This window comes from Dendropsophus ebraccatus, chromosome 10, assembly GCF_027789765.1.
Source record: "Dendropsophus ebraccatus isolate aDenEbr1 chromosome 10, aDenEbr1.pat, whole genome shotgun sequence".
NCBI lineage: Eukaryota > Metazoa > Chordata > Amphibia > Anura > Hylidae > Dendropsophus > Dendropsophus ebraccatus.
Window position 1 is genome coordinate 72,809,468 of NC_091463.1, and position 14,525 is coordinate 72,823,992.

Below are 14,525 nucleotides of genomic sequence, written 5' to 3' on the forward strand. Positions count from 1 at the left end.
GGAACAAGCTAGTTTTCTTACCTTCATCCTCAATGCAAACTTGTACTTCAATAATATGGTAATTATGCAGTTTGGTGCACTGGGGAGGGGGGGTACTACTGCCCCTGGTACACCGTACACCAATCTGCCCTTGATGAATACTGAGGTGGTTTTGTGTGTGGAAGAGATGAGCATTTACTGTGTACACACATTACTGATTAATAAGGCTTGTGCACAGAACTTGATTAACTTCGAATGGTGGCCTCTGTAACCAGACTGCCAGGCACGGAAAAACATCTACTTAAAGAAGCATTCCACCTTTTTTTTTGGCCCCTCAGCAGCAGGCTGGCGCATATACTTACTAATGATGATCTGTGTCCCGCGCCAACGTTCAAATCCAGTGCGCAGTGACGTCACATCTCTTGTGACCGCTCTTCTTTTTCCAGGGCTATTTAAGGCCATAAGTTAGGGTCTCCTAGGCACTCTTATAAAGATGCCTTGGACATCCTGACTTCTGGCCTCCTTTGCTTCGGGACAGTCAGCAAAGAGGAGAGTCGGCAGTCAGGATTTGAACTGCACCACAGGAGCGGAATGAAGCCGCGCCGCGGGACAAATAAATAAGGTGGAAAACTTCTTAAAGCGTCATTAGCAAAAACGTTTGAGCTATCACAGAGACACGTGATCCAACATCACAGTTAGAAGTCTTTGTATGTAGAGATGCACGCTGGATAGACTGACAATCCCAAATGACTGCAAATGGACATGTAGAGGCAAAGGAATCCAACAGCATCCAGTAAATTTGCAAAAATCTAAAGACTTTACTGTATGTCTTTGATACAGTAGCGATGTTTTACCCAATCTTGGTCTTTATTATACGCTGAAACAGATATGCAGTAAAATCTTTGTATTTTTGCAAATTTACTGGATGATGTTGGATTTCTTTGCCTCTACAAGACACAGATACATGTCAAAAGTTTTGATCGGTCGGGTACGAGTGTTCACACCACAACACGACAGGAGAACTAGGAGAAAGGCATCTGTGCTGATATACGTTCTTCACCCTGCTCTGTCTGTGTGAGCTGGATAGCTCAAGGAAATGATCATGTGGTCATCTGAGTCTCGTAAGCCAGACCCGGGAGAGAACACACTGAGCTCGGACTTCTCCTCCTTCGTTCTCCCAACCAATAGCTGTCTAAACGCTCACATCCAGAAAATTCTAAACTTTTGACATATTTTGACAGGTACGCTTCAATTTGCCCAAAAAACAAACACGTACTGCCAAGGTTCCCCCACAGGTAGAAGGTGATCACTAGGGTTCCCAGCAGGGGTACACTTTGTGATGCTTACTGTCAAGATTCTCTTTTAAAGTAGCTAAATTACAGAGATTTTGAGGTCACTATACTCAAAAATCACATAAGAAACTTACCTGTGTGCAATGTCTTCTTATACAATGTTCCCTTCAGAATAGCTTTACACCTAGAAAGCAAGCGACAATGTATGAAAAACTTCATCACAAACAGACACTTTACACAAATCTATAGAATATTACACAAAGCTTCACATTTACATACAGGATTATAAAGCACCAAACTTTACAGAGAATGGAAACCACTTTAAAGTCTTTTTGTCTGCCATTTTACCATCTAAAGGCCGCATTCACACGTTCTGTGTTCCGCATGGAACATGGACGTGGAATGCCTGTAACGGAGTCCCCCCTGTCCGAGCAGCATCTGTGATAAGATGCTAGAAGTGAAATGTATGAATATGCGACGCGCTGTAATGAAGCAGTCATGCCGTGCTGTCATTACAGCATGGTGCATATTCATACATTTCCCCCGCTTTGGGTGACTCCATTACAGGCATTCCTTGTCCGTGTTCTGTGCGTAACATACCTAAGGCTATGTTCGCACAACGTATATTTTGCCTAAATCACGGCCGTTGTTGCAATTTGCAACAACAGCCATTTTTACAAAACATTTGTTGTATTGGAGTGAATATAGTACATATGAACACAGTATACGCTACAGCCAGGATTCCATCATTAAATGGCGGCAGCACAGGACATATCAGGACACGCCCGCACGCTCCTTTGTGTGCAGGGGTGATTTGGGATGCGGGCGCACATGGGTTCGCCAGCATGCGAATTCACCAGAAATAAACATCATTCGGCCGGTACTGCCGGTCACAGAACAGCCAGTGTTTCACACTGTGTGAACATCGCCTAAGGTGTTATCCAGAGAAATATTTCAACATAAAAATACAAAATAAACACACACACATAAGATAGAAGTTGGCCCATTTTCATGTGAGCAAACATGTTGGAATTTTTCGGCTATAACTAGACATGTATGGAATCGGAAAATTACAGCAAATCAATAGCCACTATATAAAAGTGGAGGCAATGCACTTTAAGGGCCCAAAGCATACATTACCTGCTTGGCGACGCAGCTGTGTGAATCTCCCAACTCCTGTCACTCCTCATCAGCCAATCAGTGTACGGCAGCACTGAAGAGCGATGGGAGCCGGGAGCTTCACACAGCTACGACGCCGTGCAGGTAATGTATGCTCTGGGCCGAGGCTGCGGGCGGCCAGGGGTTAAAGGGGTCGGGTCGCATATCTGCAGCGGAATTAATTTTCCGCTGCGGGTATGTGATCCCATAGGCCTTTATAGATCTGCAGCGGATTTTGCTGCAAACTCGCAGCGTGAAATCCGCTGTGGATCCGGTACATGTGAAGGCACCCTAAAAAGGCACCCTTTTTTCAGTCTAATATGTCGATTGAAAGACAACGATCAGTGGACATCGTGCATCTTGGCTAAAAGTTGCCTTTTACTGCACAAAGCGATTATCGGCCAAATATGGATGATAAATCGCTTTGTGTAATAGGGCCTTAACCCAAATCTTATATGTATTGCCAGCTATAAACTTCTGTCACACCCATGTGTGCAGCCAAATAGTTTATAAGTAGTCATTCTCCCGAATCCACCGCAGGGCGATTTAAAGCATAAACAAGTAGGTAGAAGAAAATTTTTTTACAAAACTCTGCATAAGAAAACTACCCACCCACACAGATACTGACTACCCAGGGGAGGATAAGCATTGTCTACCTGCCAAACCATTCCCATGTAAAGGTCTATTCCAGGCGGTGGACAATAATTACCAGTATCTTCCATTTCTGTCCCTTTTTAGCTCTCTCTCCACATAGTAACTATCAATTTAGTCCCTGATTATAGCCGTGACCAGTAAGAGTCCCAGATCTCTGAAAGATTAGGAGATTTCAGCTCATTTTAAGAATGCAACAATCTACCATGACAATCAGGATGTACCTACTTCTGGAAACATGTATCTTCAAGCTCAGGCTTACATAACACACATTCCAAACATCAAGAACTGTATGTGAAAGTCACACACACACCTACTACTATGAGGATACAAGGGTGTATGGGCCAAATTAAAGGACAAAAATATAGATATTAGAAGGTGCACAGGCCATATCTTTGGTCACTGTTACATTTACAAGCCGCTTAGTATTTCGCACATAATACAGTAAAAGATATCTGTTGTCCAGAATAAATTATAATATAAAAGTTTTAAAAATTCTTCTAAAAAAATCTTTACATGGTGTTTTTATGGTTGGTTTAGTTGTCATTTTTCTCTCAGTCACCTACATACAAGTATGGATAAAAACATTCCCATATTCTGTACTCCCCCCAAGTCAAGGGCATCACTCAGATAGTAACACCCCATACCCACAGGGCCTATTTGGATTAGCTCACATGACAGGCCACATTCACATTAGGGGTAAAAAAAACAAAAAAAAAAAAAAAACTTTTCCCAGCCTGGATAAAAACAATGTACCCTTAGGCACCGGAAGAGACAGCAGATAAAGGAGGAAAATTCAGTACACATCATCTACTTCCTGCACAGTAGTAGCATATCAATAAAATGGAGTATGGCTACTTTATAAGCATTCATGTCTTAGGGACCAGTCACATGACAATTTTGGGGTGCATATAACGGCAAGGTACCCTGAAAAAACAATGTGAACACAGTCCTAAACTCCAACTGTGCTACTGTGTAATTACACAGTATACATCTGTAGGGAATACTTATTCCACAATGCAAGAAAGTACACTGACACATAGAATCCCAAAGGATATTCTTGCAGTATATTCCCCATGTGAACAGTGTCTAATTTGAACACATTTAGAACTACATCAAGCAAGTTTCCCAGCAAATATGACAACTCTTGGCTAGAACTATACTGTAATTATAGAGTAATCATGGCACGCTCGATCCCAACTGGTGATCATTAAACCAAACGAAAGCCAAATAAAAAAAAAAGGTAAATTTTTAATTATAGAAAAATTTGTGCCACATCTTATCTATCCAGTTTTGTTCACACCATCACGGTTTCCTTTTTTTTTTTTTTTTTTTTTTACAGAATCAACATGACCTATCAGTTATGATCTGGTAGCTCCACAACCCATTTGTTTTGGAAATGTTTTTTCTCGCTGGATGGACTACACCATTCCGAACATCTCACTGGATGGACTACACCATTCCGAACATCTCACTGGATGGACTACACCATTCCGAACATCTCACTGGATGGACTACACCATTCCGAACATCTCACTGGATGGACTACACCATTCCGAACATCTCACTGGATGGACTACACCATTCCGAACATCTCACTGGATGGACTACACCACTACGAAGATGTCACTGGATGGACTACACCATTACAAAGATCACACCACAATGGAAAAGCACATCGCCAACCATACTGTACTCTTTCCCTTAAAATATACACATACTATGAGTTATTGGCAAATACATTACATGAGTAGGGCTGAAAAGTACCACTAATATACTGACATACACACCCAAATGCCCAGGTAACAAACAACATTCTACGTATAAGCAGTAAACAAGCTGTAGGTTACCCCCTGGTACCCAGTAAGTAGAAGGACAAAGAGGTCTGGGAACATATAGCATATGTAATATTGTGGTCTATAAGGGGTTGCAGATAGACCAACTAGGGGGGGGTCCTCTAATATACTGTAAAAGTTATAGTTAGTAAATCAATGTAAGACTCCATTCATTTAGCTCAAGACATTCTGAAGACAGAACAACAGAACATACAGCAATATAACAGAGCACTATACTTAACCAGCAAAGAAATTACAGGGAAGCATTGAGCATACAAGATAAAATCTACATGTATTTTCTTGATTCTGACAAGTTGTGCCCCTATATACCCCTTCTAAGCAATGACACAAGCATACCTGACTGTAGGACAGGAGTGGCTGCTTCTCCACCTTCACCAGTAAGGAATGAAGCAAATGACATATTTAGCAGAAATGCACATGGTTAGCCCAGGGTGTGTCCTACGTGAGATCACAGCACAGAACAAACTAGACTGGAAATGCAGAAAATTCAGCTGAAGCTAAAGGTCTGTAGGCGACAAGCTACAACATGGTGCACCGTGATGTGGGATGATCCAGATGAACCACCAATCCTATTACACAACACATGCATTCTGTATAGGTGTACTATTAGGGAATTCTGAGCTTATAGAGGCAGGTACAATGATAGTCACTCTCTCTATAGAAACCACAACAGATGGGGAAGGTGAATTGTCACTTTAAGCTAAAACACGTACAAAGGTGTGTCTGTTTATCCCTACAATAGTAGTAAGTGCCCGGAAGGATGTACTCGAGTCGCAGAAGGACAAGCTTTGTGCCTTATGATTTCTGCTCTGGGGAGCTTAGATATGTTTTATACTGACTCAGCCTTTCTTTTCATCTTAAGAAGTGTTCTTATTTATTTATATATATATATATATATATATATATATATATATATATATATATATATATATAGTATCAGGCGGTCTAAGGAAAGTATAAAAGTATACACTATAAATTCACAGTCCTTCTCCTGTAGAGTACTAGACACCAACCATATATTATCTGATTAGGTTAGAATACATATATACCAATGGATGAGAGGCCGCACATACTGTAGGAGCTTTGCTTGCCTATAAGCTGAAAGGAGGGGAAAACATGACGTCATCAAAGCCCAATATGTACAGATGGTGGTCCATGCAGGAAATCTATCATCAGAATACAGAAAACTGGTTCTCAGGATCCATAGACCACCAGAGTTTGTAAAAGACAATGTTAAGTGTATGGGTGATCTTCACGAGACCCCCACCCCATTGTTGGAATTAGTAAAAGGCGCAGTGTTCAGACCCATATTGATCAATCTACGTTTATGGCAATATTAACTTGTTCATTAAATTTTAACACCCATCAAGAATCTATTCCACCCTAAATTTCTATAGCATATTCACAGGATATCATATTAACATCCATTAGGTTGGGACCTTGGCACTTTGACAGTCAAAGACCCTGTTTTTAAGACTAAAGGCCCTATTACAGGGGCCCATGGTGAGGAGCAAGCGAGCACGGTTATAGCCTTCACACCCTGTGTATTATTTTTGCGGATCCATGACAAGCTTCAATCACCTATTTGCAAATCAAGTCCCATGAGGTGTCACAGCTAATCCTCAATCTGACTCACAAATGTGCCAGCCGAGCCACTACAGCACACCGGCAGCAGAATTTACATGGGGACAGCTGATTTTCCTCAGTCCTTAATACAAGACCTGCTAACAAGCAAAAAACACAGTGAAATCACATCCCCCGCAAGCAGCTAAGGGACTATCAGATATCTACAAATGTCCATCGCATCAAACGTTAAGTGCCAGGAATGTAGTCAGTGCGTTCGGCCGGCTAGGGTATAAGGGCTCTTTTTATTGCTTGTTCACTTATCCAGATTAGAAGATACAAATTAGTAAGGTTTGGCAAGTATTTAAAGGAATACTCCACTCTTACCTCATTCTTCTAAAACAAACCTACATCTAGAGAGCAGATCGGAAAAATGTGGCTCCATGGACTGCACTGTGTATATGTATCCAGGACATGGCAAAAGTACATGTGTATATGCCATCTATGGACACAGGTATCAAAGCTGTTTTATGGGACGCGGCTTGTGTATGACTGCTGGGACCCCCAGTAATCACTAAAATGGGGGTCACCAACTACCTTGACTAAATGGACTAAGGGTAGTTTCACACCTACCGGATCCGCAGCAGATTTGACTAAATGAATAAACACGGCATTAAATCCGCATTGTAAAATCCGCTGCGGATCCAGTGTGTGTGAAAGCACCCTAAGGGTGCCTTCACACGTACCGTATCGCTGCGTATTTAACGCTGCGTTTATATCGCTGTGTGTTTGGTGCGATTTTTACATGTGAGTTTTGATTTTCACATGATTTTCACTAGGCTATCTGTCCCCTCAAACCACTTGTACCTTCGGATAGCTGCTTTTAATCAAAGATCTGTCCTAGGGTCCATTCGGCAGGTGATGCAGTTATTGTCCTAAAAAACTACTTTTAAACTTGCAACCCTGTGTCAAATTGGTGTGGCCTAGAGTGTCCGTGCCCTAGGCCTGCGACTTCTCTCTATCCCTCCTCCCCGCCCTCTTCACCATTAGGAATGCTCCAGGCAGGATTTCTCCTAATCATCACTTGTCTGAACACTGCACATGTGTCTTAATGATCCAACACAGGTGCAGTGTTCAGACAAGTGATGATCAGGAGAAATCCTGCCTGGGGCTTTCCTAATGGTGAAGGTGGCGGGGAAGAGGGACGAAGAGGGACGGAGAGGCGCTTCAAGCCTAGGGCGCAGATACTCTAGGCCACAGCAATTTGATGTAGGGCTGCAAGTTTACAAGTTGTTTTTTAGGACAATAACTGCATCACCTGCCGAACGGACCCCAGGACAGATCTTGGAATAAAAGCAGCTATCCGACGGTACAAGTGGTTTGGGGGGGGGGAACAGATTGTGGGTACAGAGTCACTTTAAGTCCTATACAGACTGCATAGAGTGCCTGTCAGCTCATTAGGAAGTGAACACTGGACCCCCATTTTCTTGATTTCGGGGTTGCCCAGAAGTTAGACCACCAGCAATCATACAACTTTTAGCTATTCTGTGCCACAGACTCCCCCTCATTCATGCAATCTGTAAATGCCCCCGCCACACCTGGCTCTTTATACTCATGGAATATCTGAATACCAGGGCATTAGCATTCTAACCAACAGTGCCCAGAACCCTACCAATGCCATCTTCTTACCAAAGATGTAGAAACTCACAGAACCCAATCACCTCTACATAGTCTGATGCAGACTTGTAGACGTTGTAGAAACTTCAGAGGCTATATTATCATATGCGGTGATAAAGTTACACCGCTGAATGCAGCAGCTTCCAGGAACAGAGCTTTTTCAGTACGTGCGGTAGCTGCTGGACACATCTGTAGTTACCGATAATCTGCCCTAAACTGTATTATAGCGGAGAGGAAGGAGTCATTAAAAATAGATCAGGAAATACAAGGCGTTCACCATCTCTGCTGTATGCCAGACAGACCAGCCATTGTCCAGAAGAAGGAAAGCCACCGATTTCTGGAGCTTTATGTATTACTGATACAGCACACAACTCTATCATTTAGTCTACATAAAACAGATATTGGGGTTTCCTGGGATTTTAACATTTAAGTTTCCCTTTCACGTGGAAAAACTTCTGACATATAACAGGGACATATCAGAAGTTCTGATCGGTTAGGAGACTCCCACTCATCAGCAGAACAAGCAGGAAGAAGTGCATGGTAGAGATCTTCACTCTGTTCCACTACACAGCCTCATTACAGGCCTATGGGGCAGTCCAGTTAAACAGGACTGAGATTGATGCAATTCAGCGTAGAACTTGCTACTAGGCGCTTCTTCTATCTTGTTCTGCTTAAAGGTGGGGGGGACCAAGACCAATCAAAACTTTTGACATTTTAAAGTTTTTCTAAGTGACAGGGACGCTTTAGAGGGGTACTTTCAAATCAACTGGTGCCAGAAAGTGCCAGAGATTTTCAATTTACTTCTATTATTAACTCTCCATTCCAGTACTTATCAGCTGTTGTAAGTCCTGCAGGAAGTAGTATTCTTTGTAGTATCTGGAGAGCAGGAGAGGTTTTCTATGGGGATTTGATACTGTTCGACTGTTCCTGTCACGGACAGAGGTGGCAGCAGAGAGCACTGTGTCAGACTGAAAAAAAAAGGGGCCCAAATGGGCGTCACGTCACACAACCACATTGTTTACATATGGCTACAGGATTTAGTAAAGATGCTTAGATGCAAAAGTTTGTGGCATCCATTGTGACCCAGGATAGTGCCAGATTGCCATACATATGTGAACCCAGCCTAGTATCCACCTGTACTGCCATGATGGTGCCTCTGGTCCCATGTACAAGTAGCACTCTTACAACAATTGCCTCCATTGTTTCAAACCTTCTCCAAATTGTGTAAGACCCAACACACTGTTCATCCTGTGCTTTCTGATTTACGAATAGGACAACACTGACGATTCCTAAAGCTACACTGCTAGGAATGCAAACCCTCTAATCTTCTTAACCCTTTCATCATCTGCAGACTGCAAGTTAGATTTGGTGCCAACAGGATGACAGCAGCACAACAAAGAATCCTCATATAGCTGGGGTTTAATTAGAAGCCGGGGATGTGATATAAAAGGCCCCCTCGTCTTCCTGTCTAAATTACATAGAGTTATGTGAAGGGGAGAGGAGAAAAAAAAAAAGTCTTAAGTACAGCATGTAACTCAAGTATGCCACTTTATTAATGTACCATGGGCGACCCGTGTGTTACTATAAATCACATCCCCTCCACGTGTCTTCAGCTGGCAGGGCAGCACTCTCTACACCTTGTCTGCTTACTTCATTCTCCTTCAAAGAATATCCCTCCAGGCCTATCAATGTCCAGTTGTGCTTTGTAAAAAATGAATAAAATTTTTTTTAAAAAATTATATATATACCATATATATATATATATATACACAAATATAATATAATATATTATATATATATATAATATATATATATATATATATATATATATATATAAATAAATTAATATATATTTCCATTCTATTAGGGTGCATTAACACTATGGAATTCGCAGATAAAATCCCACAGATTCCGCTATGAATGGTCCTCCATGTAATACATGGAGGGCTTCAGTCTGCCAGAATGGAAGCCACTTTTAGAGGGTCTCTATCCATTATGTTTTAGAAATGAGGCATTTCTAAGTGAGACAACCCATTTTAGGGTCTAGTGCTTCCTTTACAGTGACTACCTCCCCTGGAAAGGCTGTCAGCACATATCTATGTATACCCATGTACTGTATAAACCTGTGTCACCCATTACCCATGCGAAGCAGAGAAATCAGTACGGATAAGAGGTGCTGTAGCCATAGGATTTCTGTTCCAAGGATTGATTTTATTAACCAGTCTCTGAGCATGATCAAATGTGTTTAAAGGCTAAAAAGCTCCCATCCCCTGTTTGCCACTTCTGTTCATAAAATTGAAATGAATATTTGCTGGCATATGAGACCCTGTAATTTACTCCTAAAAAGAGATCTATTAGTTCACTTAGAGATAAGGTTACATGCTGCCTATACAAGTCTATGGAGAGGCTAGGAGAAGTAAGATGGGAGGGGGAGCGAGATCAAAGAGAACAGGCAGAGAGAAACTGCAGAGTGACTACACTGTAAAATAACATATCAAACCCTAAGACCACAGTCACACATTTGTAGTTTCGCACGTAGCCGCGGACCTGCAACTACGGGCAGGACTACGGATGTGCACCTGCAACCAGTCCAGGGTAGCACAGATCCCTTCATTAACAATAGGGTCAAACGCGGACCCATAACATGTACAGGTGTGTGTATGGGGCCAAAGAAATGGGTCTGCAAACATGTACAGAATTAATGGATGTGTGAAAGGGGACTTAGTGTTTAATTACTTAGCTTAGACTACTCACTATTTCTCCATAATATCATCCATGCTACTTCTACTTCTTATGGCATAAAACAACCGAAGAGCAGGATTAGTGCGTGAGTAGTGTATGGGAGACATTATAGAGGCTAGACTCTAGTCCCACTAGTCAGGGACAACCGAAAAGCATGTGGAAGGCAAAACTGCTAAAAAGCGCTATGTACAAGTTATAGAAAGACCAGAAATGGCACTACTATGACACACCTTATCCTAAATGGTACGCTTTAAAAACTGCAGCCGTCACCTAAAGGTAAAAACTGTATATTATTATATTACTTTTATAATACAAAATGAGGAATGGAGATCTGTGAACCTGTCCGAAATGCGTTAGAACTTATGCAATACTTCAATTTAAAGGGGTAGTGCAGCGTTTGAATTTTATTCACTGAATAACACACATTACAAAGTTGTAAAAACTTTGTAATGTGTGTTAAAGTCAATGGCCCCCTTCCCGGTGTTCCCCCCCAACCCGGAAGTGTTGGTGCATTATACTTACGTGTTCGCTGTCGTTCCCGCCATCTTGTGTCGACGACGTCATCTTCGGGAGGCTGGCCGAACCACTCCAAACGTCCCTCATGCCGCCCCCCCCCCTTGCCGCTTCTTCAGCTGCTCAGCCGCGATTGGCTGAGCACAGTTATGCTCAGCCAATCGCGGCTGAGCAGCTGATGATGCAGCAGAGGGGGGGGGGCTGGCATGAGGGACGGCTGGAGTGGTTCGGCCAGCCTCCCGAAGATTACGTCGTCGACACAATATGGCGGAAATGACAGCGAACACGTAAGTATAATGCACCAACACTTCTGGGGTGGGGAGAACACAGAGAAGGGGGCCATTCACTTAAATAACACACATTACAAAGTTGTATGACTTTGTAATGTATGTTATTCAGTGAATAAAAGTTAAACGCCGCACTACCCCTTTAATCTCAATAAAGTTGAACTATGTTTTTGTAGTACACTTAAAAAAATAAAAAAACACAGCCACGCCGGGACCTTATGCATGCACTAACAATCCTGCATTACACAGTTCTATATTACATGCTCAGCAGTCACCGTCTCTGCTCTTTGGGTTGCTTTGCAGAGCGGGTGGGGCGATTCACCTGTATACCTTCTATAGCATGGGCCTCTCAGACAAGAGACGTCACAAAGAGCACACTGGACCAATGGAGGACTCTCCTCACTAAGGCATGTGCAAAACAAACACCAGCATGAAAAGCCATGATAACAATGACCCTCAACAGTGCATGAAAAAAAAAAAACCTTGGCAGGCGTCCCTGCTGCCCTCCAACGCGTGTTATGGTTGGGGAAAGCAGTTTATTCTAAAGAAGCAGCAGATGATTCTGTTCAAGCCCAAACTGTGCAGCTGTCATCGAGTCCTAATATCGCTGTAATAACACAAGTCTAGACGGAGATTACCGCTTCACAGCGGTGTTACCTTTCTAGAAATGTAAGGTTTCGCTAAATAAAAGGAGCCTGTCCCTAAGTCTTCTTGCGCACAGAAGAGCCATGTGCAGAAGGGTTGTACAACGGCACCGTGTTATCTACCATGTTATGGCACCATGTTATTTCAGTCAGATTCACACGGGATATAAATTGTTGCCTATTCCATCCCTTGCCAATGGCTGACATATACCAACATACGTGGGAGTGAGAATAATAAAATATTCAATTAGAGAATAAGTGGAGCCACAATATTGTGTAATAAACCTGTCTGACTGTAATCATGGCCACCACACCTATGTACAGGAAGACGGGTTAAAAAAAAAATACTTATAAAGAACATTTGCAGCAGGTTTAGGCTGTCCTATCTCAGAGTAGCACAAGCTAGTGGCAAAGAAGCTGAACAGAATGATGTATCACTTATATTGTTCTGTGCAGCTGATCCAGAGATATCGTCCTGAATAACATGGACAAAAAGTAGCCCTCTCCATTATGTGCATGAGCCCAGTAGTCCTCAATATTCATGAGAAGCAGAAAACTCCACCCACCAGCTGCTGATTGGCAGTTATCTATCCATGCTGTGTACAGGCAGTCAACTGTGAATCAGCAGCTGGAGGGCAGGGGGAGGGGTGGGGCAAGACTCCTATTCTCCTGCATATTAGGAGAACGTCTGAACAAAATTATACAAGTAATACACCGATCTGTTCAGCATTTCTGTCACTGGTTTATGCTGCCCTCATTTAACGCGACATAAACCTAGTGACAGATTCCCTCTAAGTTGCAGTGTGGAATAAACAATAGGTAAATGGAATCTGTGTTGATAAGTCTCTGTTCACACGTCATTTAAATCCGCTGTGTATTTCTATGGCAGAAAACTAAGGCCGATGCTTGTATTTCTGCAGAACCTGTTGTCTATGCATGGGACAGGGACTGTCATGGGAACTGGCGTGGAGTTCAGCAAAGAATTCATGCCAAAAAGTCAGACGTGTAAATGATGGCCAGGACCTGGTCAAGGCATGGCGGATTTGTTGCAATTTACAATACATTTAGATAAGGTTTTTCAAACTTTCATCCACATGCAGTGAATTCCACATGGAAATCAAAACATGTCGTGGATTTCCACCATGGATTTTAAGCTTTACAATGCGTAGGGTAAAATTAACAATAACACATAGGCAATTTCAGTTTTGGCTGCATCTTGGCAACTTTGCAACAGCGAGGTGTAAACCTAGCTTTAGGCTGTGTTCCCACATTTGCAGTTTTGTTGTGTTTCTTAGCTTATTAGCGCCTAATTACTTACTTGGGCTTTGCCATGTGATCAGCATTATCAGTCTTCATTACAGGCGTTTTTCTTGTTATAAACGGATGTGACTCTTGGTAATGCTGATCACATGGCAAAACCCTCATAGACAATGCAGCGCCCATATAATCAGTTAGGGCATCATTATGTAAACAAAGCAGCATAAAACAACGGCATATGTGTGAACACAGCCTCACATGGACTGATGAATTAGTAATATCCTCAGGGCTAACCAACTGAAGAGGCAGATGCTGCACCTCCTTCTGCAATAGACACAGCCATTATCCACACAACGCCTTTATCGTTTCCAGAAGAAATCAATCATTGTAATCTGGTCATAAAAATAAGGAAGTCTGCTGGCTCACGTGTGACTGTTCATTTAGCCAACGACCATAGAAGATCTGACTGCACAGACTGGTGCACATGGCCAACACCTTGAAGAGCAGAGCAGCATAAGTATTCCGCAGTGCACCCTATCCTTCTCTGAGCTGGTGGCAGCACAGATGTGGGGATAGGGGGACTTGAAGCTCCTCCTGATTTTAAAGGAGATGCCCGGAAAATTATTAAAGTATTATATTGCCCCCCAAAAGTTATACAAATCCCCAATATACACTTATTACAGGAAATGCTTATAAAGTGCTTTTTTTCCTGCACTTACTACTGCATCAAGGCTTCACTTCCTCGATAACATGGTGATGTCACTTCCTTAATAACATGGTGATGTCACATCCTGACTCCCAGAGCTGTGCGGGCTGTGGCTGCTGGAGGGGATGATGGCAGAGGGACACTGAGGGACACAGGGCACTGGAGGGACACTGAGCATCCCTCTGCCCTCATCCTCTCCA

At 42.6% G+C, this 14,525-nt stretch overlaps 1 protein-coding gene across 3 annotated transcripts in view; it reads right to left on the minus strand.

Moving 5' to 3' along the window:
* The window catches only part of PLS3 (plastin 3), a 68,825-nt gene that overhangs the window by 34,397 nt on the left and 19,903 nt on the right, over nucleotides 1-14,525 (minus strand). For 2 of the 3 annotated variants that reach the window (XM_069943273.1, XM_069943275.1), the window contains exon 2: nucleotides 1,406-1,455. The gene's annotated coding sequence lies outside the window, so the exon portion shown is untranslated. Of the gene's footprint in view, nucleotides 1-1,405; nucleotides 1,456-5,272; nucleotides 5,363-14,525 lie in introns of those variants that run through there. The other variant, XM_069943274.1, reaches the window with a different exon arrangement.